The following is a 6585-nucleotide window of genomic DNA, read 5'->3' as shown; positions in this document are numbered from 1 at the left end:
ACAAACTATGACAACACCCTATTGTCCCAGTGACATAAACATTTGAAAGAGCTGGAAAGAAAGGAAACCAGAAACATTCCAAGAGCACCTTAGAGGGCAGAGGTCAAGTACGGTGAGCACCTCGAGTTTTTACCCTTAGTGATGAGGTCAGGGATGTAGCTCAGTGCCTAGCACTATGAAAGTAGAAGTAGGAAGATCAGAAGTTCAAGGCCATCCTTACTCCATAGAGACTATGCAATATAAGACCCTAAGAGGGGCTGGGGAGATGAAATGTGTGCTTGGTAGGTAAAATGCTTTCTGTAAAAACATGAGGGTCTGAGTTTATAGCACACAGGTTAAAAGCCAGATGTGGCTGTACATGTCTATAACCCAGCACTTGAGCCAAGAATAGGAGAACCCTGGAGGCTTCCAATGCATACATCTTTGTTTTAGCTAAGATTTCCATTGCTGTGAAGAGACACCATGACCAAGGCAATTCTTATAAGGGACAACATTTAACTGGGGCTGGCTTACAGGTTCAGAGGTTCAGTCCATTATCATCAAGGTGGAGGCATGGTAGTGTTCAGGCAGGCATGGTGCAGGAGAAGCTGAGTTCTACATTTTGTTCTGAAGGCAAACAGGAGACTGTCTCATGGGCAACCAGGAAGAGGGTCTCAAAGCCTTCTCCCACAATGACACACACTTCCTCCAACAAGGCCACATCTGCTAATAGTGCCTCTCCCTGGGCCAAGCATATTCAAACCACCACAGTCATCCAGACAAACAAACAAACAAACAAACAAACAAGTTCAAGAAGGTAGCTGTAGATACGGAGGAACTAAAGCACAAGGTTTTTAGGTTTCTTTTCCTCTCCTTTCTCCCACTGAGAAAGTTTCTGAATAAAGACAAAAGTGTTCGTAAGTAAAATCGAAATAACAACAGCGGTCTGTTCTGACGACAGACCCTTTTAGGATGAGAAAGCTATTGTATTATTTTTCAATTCTCTTAGGTTGTTAGTGCAAATTTCATCATATCTGAGAAAGCATGTATTTTTTTTTTTAAGCAAGTATGCACAAAAAGCAACATGGATGCTGAGCAGGAAGTTGAGAGTCATCATGTTAATGCTGTTTTTCTTTTGAGTTGATCTGTATATATGTTTCTTTGACTTAGTATTTTGAGTTAACCATATTGCTTTGAAGAAGATTCACTGTCTAGCATCTACAGGCTGACACCACAAGGCCAAGAGATGACAGAAGGGAACTGGCTCCCCCACCGCCGTTGGTTCCCTTCAGCTACAAGATGCCATGTCTTTAGCTTTATCCGGAATAAAATCTTCCCTGAAGGATCTCTTTTAGAATTTCCTAGATTCCTGAAGTCTCCAACTCTACAGTGAGTAGCATCTAGAAAGGGCCTCACCTCACCTACTAGTTCTTGCAAACACTTTGGTGAAGAGCATTTACAAACCAGCTTGTACCTGAGTCTGCAGGTCTGTGTACACACAAAGGCCAATATGCAGGGAAGTATTAGCACCCAGCACCTTAACAGGTAAGTGTCCTATTAAATGATTGCATGTGATTTTGGTGTTTTTGTTCTTTGTTCTTTGTTTTTTGTTTGTTTGTTTTTTGTTTTTGACCTGTTACCGAAAATTACCTTTTGGTTGATGTAAGTTGGCTTCCCTGTATGAGATGGAAGTGAACGAGTACCCTGGCTTTAGAGAGTGGCTTGATCTCAAGGGTTTGGGTAGATTTCATGGAATCAGTTCTCAAAGGTACTTCTCTAATATGACAATAAAGTCAAATGATATACAGAAATTTGATCACAACAATTGGAGAAAATAAAGACAACTGGTGAGAACCACATTTCAGTGTGTGTTCACGCATCACAGTTTGTTTTCAGCTGTTGTTTCTCTTCTTAATTTTCAAAAAAATAAAGAGTTTTAAAGTTTTTGACAGTATAATTACATAACTTCCCCTCCCCTCTCTTCTCTCCAAACTCTCATTAAACACCTCTTAATTGTTGTTACGTGCAAAATGTATTCCTAAATACACAGGTATATCCTGTTTAGTCTATATAATGTTTCTTACATGTATATTTTCATTTGGCTTTGGATAACTGTGATACTTTGTATATGCTTGTCCCAAGGAGTGGCACTGTTAGAAGGTGTGGCCTTGTTGGAGTAGGTGTGTCACTGTGGGTGTGGGCTATAAGACCCTCATCCTAGCGGCCTGGAAGTCAGTCTTCCACTAGCAGCCTTCAGTTAAAGATGTAGAACTCTCAGCTCCTCCTGCACCATGCCTGCCTAGATGCTGCCCTGCTCCCACCTTGATGGTAATGGACTGAACCTCTGAACCTGTAAGCCAGCCCCAATTAAATGTCATCCTTATAAGAGTTGCTTTGGTCCTGGTGTCTGTTCACAGCAGTAAAACCCTAACCAACACAAGGACCAATCGGTGTTCCCTTCCCTTCCTTAGTCCTTTGTGTATGTAGAGTTGAGAGCACTTGGTCTCTGCCTCCTTACCCATCCCCTTCATTCCAGCATGTCTACTGTTGGCTTTGTTCAGCTCATGTTTGGAAGTCACATTGGTGAGACTTTATGGGTGCAGCTCCTGTCATTCCTGGGAGACATGATCTCACAGAAAACTCCCTGATCCTCCTCTGACTCTTACAATCTCTCTATCCCCTGTTCTGAAATGTTCCCCGTGTCTTAAGTGCAGGGGTGTTTTGTGTATCTATCCACTGGGAGTGGGCTTCGAATCTCTGCATTTTGATTGGTTGTAGTTTTCTGCAATGGTCTATATGTGTTGCATTAAGTGGGTGCCTTGATAAGGGGCAAGGACTTCACATATCTGTGGTTATAAGGACAAATATTTAAAATACAGTTAGGGATTACGCTAGTTTAGTAAAGTGGTAGATATAGGTTCTCCTCCAAGGTCCATAACTTCACGAGCCCCATGTAGTTGGCTAGGTTTCCAGTACTGGGTATCATTCCCCACTTGTTGAGTGGGCCTTAAGTCCAACTAGAAAGCTGCTGGTTACCACCATGATATGTGAGCCACCACTGCATCCTAAGGGCTATTGCGCAGTGCTGTCGTGGGATTCATAACATCACAGCTGGGTACCACTGTTGGTTGTTTCCCTTATTTGGAAGTTTGGATGACATCTTCTGTCCCATGAGAGGTAATCCTCAGGGAGGAGGCTTTCCAGTCAGTTCCAGCTCAGGGGCCTCTGGGTCCTATGTCTGAAGTGCATGGTGTTTTCAGCAGCAGGGACTTAACCTCCCACTTCTGGGAGGCAACCACCATGGGCAATCACAAAATCATGTAATGTTTGGGAGTCCCTTGGACAACCTTGACCAAAAGAGGGAATCTTAGCATGATTAGTGGAATTATTGATTTAAAACAGTCCAGCGAGTGCCCGCACCGTGGCAGCAGCTGATGTTTACCATGCTATTCAATCTTCTTCCCCTTGCTTTCAACCTTGGAAGCTGGGTTCAGGGCTTGCATGATGCATGCCAGGCAAGCATCCTACCACCGGGCACATTCCAAACTCCTTTAAAAATACCGAATTTTATCCAATTTTTTTTAAAATTCATTTCAGTCTGTAGCTCTGGCTGATCATGAACTTGAGATCCCCCCAAGTGCTGGTTTTGGGATTATGAGTATAGTAAGAGTTTATATTGTAGCTAGCCTGTATAAAAGACATGCAATCCTGGTATTTTATCGACAAGCTGTAGGCCTACTTTGAGCAGACTCTTGAGCTATTCTACCTTATACTCCCGCCATATGTCCCTTGTTACTTGCTGTTTCTCCTGGCCATGTGTTCATGGTCCGTCTCCTCTCATGGTGGCCCCCCTCCTCCCTTCTTCTCTCCGTTTTCTTCTGAGATTCCTCACTTGATCTTCAAGACCCACTGTTCTCTCTCTACAACCCAATCACAGGGTTTAGCCTTTTATTGACCAATTCATTTGAGGAGCAAGGTTTGTATAATATAAGGTCCTCATTTTGGGGCAACCAGGTCTTGGGGTATAGAATTTAGCATTTGAATACACAGCAGCACCAGGCCAACAGAGGTATGTGCCGCCATGCCACGCCCACTCATCTCCATAACCCATCATTTGCTCTTCTTTCTCCTCTTGCTTCTTTCTCTAACACTCTTAACATTCCTACCACTCCTTAAGTACTTCTACTTACATTTCTTTCTTCATTTGGATATAGCTTTGCTCATTTTCTTTCCAATTCATCTGTGTTGTAAGGGAAGAGACTCAAGTGGGCAAAGGGGAGAATCCGTTTGATTTTGGTGATTGAAAACAGCGACTTAGTATTGCCTGCCGAACCTGCTGTCCATGAGTCACACTGTAGACATAATGGTGGCCTTCAGGGGCAGTTTCTCCTTGGCCATGGAGGACACCTTGGAGATGATTCATGGTTTGTGCAATGACTATCCTGTAGCTAAATCAGGAAGCCACAGGTTTGCCGAGGAGTGAATCCTGAACAGGAATGAGAAGCTAGACCTCAGAGAAGGTAACAGGTACCTCCTTTTGCTACAGGCTCCTGGAGCAGAGGCTATGGAACAGCTGCTGGCCAAGAGGGAAGTCCCAAAGGCAGAGGAAACATACCCTGTGGTGACCCAAGGCCAAGGAAAAGCAATAGGACTTCTCCCTGTAGGGAGAGAGACAAGCAACTGAACACCCGTAGTCAGGTGAAGGGGGTTCACTTGTGAGCAATGGATTAGGGATGGAGCTTTACATGGGGTGGCTTTATAGAAGAGGGGTATGTGGGAGACAGGAAAGACAGGGCTCAGTCATTCCTACAAAACAGGAGCCTTTTGCTGACTCAAGGCACAGAAAGTGGAAAAACAGAGTCTGAAATTGTAGTACAGCTATGCTGTGTAATTATGTAAAGTATGTGTCCTGGGAAAACTGAGAGTCCATAGCTTGAGGATAGTCAGTGGGGTGAGATCAGTGCAGGTAGGCTGCCTGTTTCCCATTGCTTCGTTGTGTGGTGTGAACATGGGGAGGGGTCAGGAGACATTAAATCTAGAGCTGAGTAGTCTGACCGTTGCCCAAGATGCCCAAGGGGTTAGGAGCCCTTTGTCTCCTTTTCATAGGGCCATTGCAGCTGGGAACTTAACCCCTCCACTGCACAGACAGTGAGAACAAACATCTGCCCTGCTCTACGGGGGTAGTTAAGGCGTTCGGTGAGTCTGGAAGTATTGCAGGAGATTATGTGATGTCTTACAGTTGGGATGCTGTAAGACGGACAGTATGGGAAGAAACAGACCCCAAAACTCTTAAATTTACCCTGAATCTTAACAGTTTTAACAGCCATGGTGGAACCTGGGGGATATATTCTATTGAAATAACAAGCGTCTTCACTTGGCACCTATGAATAGTTTCACTCACCAGGATTTGACCCATGCTGTAGAACAATCTGGTTTTCCTCTACTGACTGGAAAGCTCCCTTTTATCATCTTCTTATGTTATTTCTGAACTCTATTTCATAACTCATCATCCTGGTTAAATGATTATATATCAACAATTTATTTATTTATTTATTTATTTGTTTGTTTTTCGAGACAGGGTTTCTCTGTGTAGCCTTGGCTGTCCTGGAATTCACTCTGTAGACCAGGCTAGCCTCGAACTCAGAAATCCGCCTACCTCTGCCTCCCAAGTGCTGGGATTAAAGGCGTGCGCCACCACCGCCCGGCCAACAATTTATTTTTTAAATACTTATTTTATTTTGTGTGTACGTGTAGATACCTAAAAGCATGTAGGCGTCACCAGGTGTGTGCAGTAGAAGAGAAGGTCAGAAAAGACATCAGGTCCTCTGGAACTGGAATTTTAGATGGCCATGAGCCACTGTGTGGGTGCTAGAAATCAAACTGCATCCTCTGTGGGAGCAGTGGGTGCTCTAACCTCCACAGCACCTCTCCATCTCCAGCTGATGATATTTTTAATCTAGTTGGGCAACTGTCTATAGTTGTTGTTTTTTCAGAGGTAGAACCCAGGGCAAGCAAGTCGGCTCAGCAGGTAAGAGCACTTGACGTGGAAGCCGGATGTTTGACTTCTGTACCCGGGACACACTCATGGGAGGAAAGGATTGAGTCCTGAATGTTGTCCACTGATCTCCATACAAGCTCTGTGTACACATATGTTCCCTAATACGACTAATGATAAATTAACTCAAATTAAGAATGGAAGAACGTAGTAGAGAGGCAGCTATGGAAGAGACAACCAAGCTCTGGAGCTGGTCCCTGGCTAAGGGCACATGGCATACTGTTGGTGAGACATGGGATGGAATGAGACCCAAGACGAGAATACATAGTCCACATTCCAGTGTGTGCTTCCCATCTGAGGGAGCCAAGGTGCAGTCCTCCGACCTTCAACCTCTTTGCCTGTCTCTAAGCTGAGGATGGCGTCGGCTACCTCCAAGTGCTAAGGTGTGGATTCCGTTCCCAGGTGTGAACTCCTCTAACATCAGGCCTGATGTCGAGTTACTGCCCACCGCCTGCTTTCTCGTCCCTTTTACTGAGGTTTGAATGCAGAGTCTCACAAAAAGGCTAGGCAAGCACTCTACCCATGAGCTGTATCCCAGCCCTCCTCCCTTA

The sequence above is a fragment of the Grammomys surdaster genome, unplaced genomic scaffold (genome assembly GCF_004785775.1).
Source record: "Grammomys surdaster isolate TR1022 unplaced genomic scaffold, NIH_TR_1.0 143, whole genome shotgun sequence".
NCBI lineage: Eukaryota > Metazoa > Chordata > Mammalia > Rodentia > Muridae > Grammomys > Grammomys surdaster.
This window is presented reverse-complemented; position numbering follows the sequence as displayed.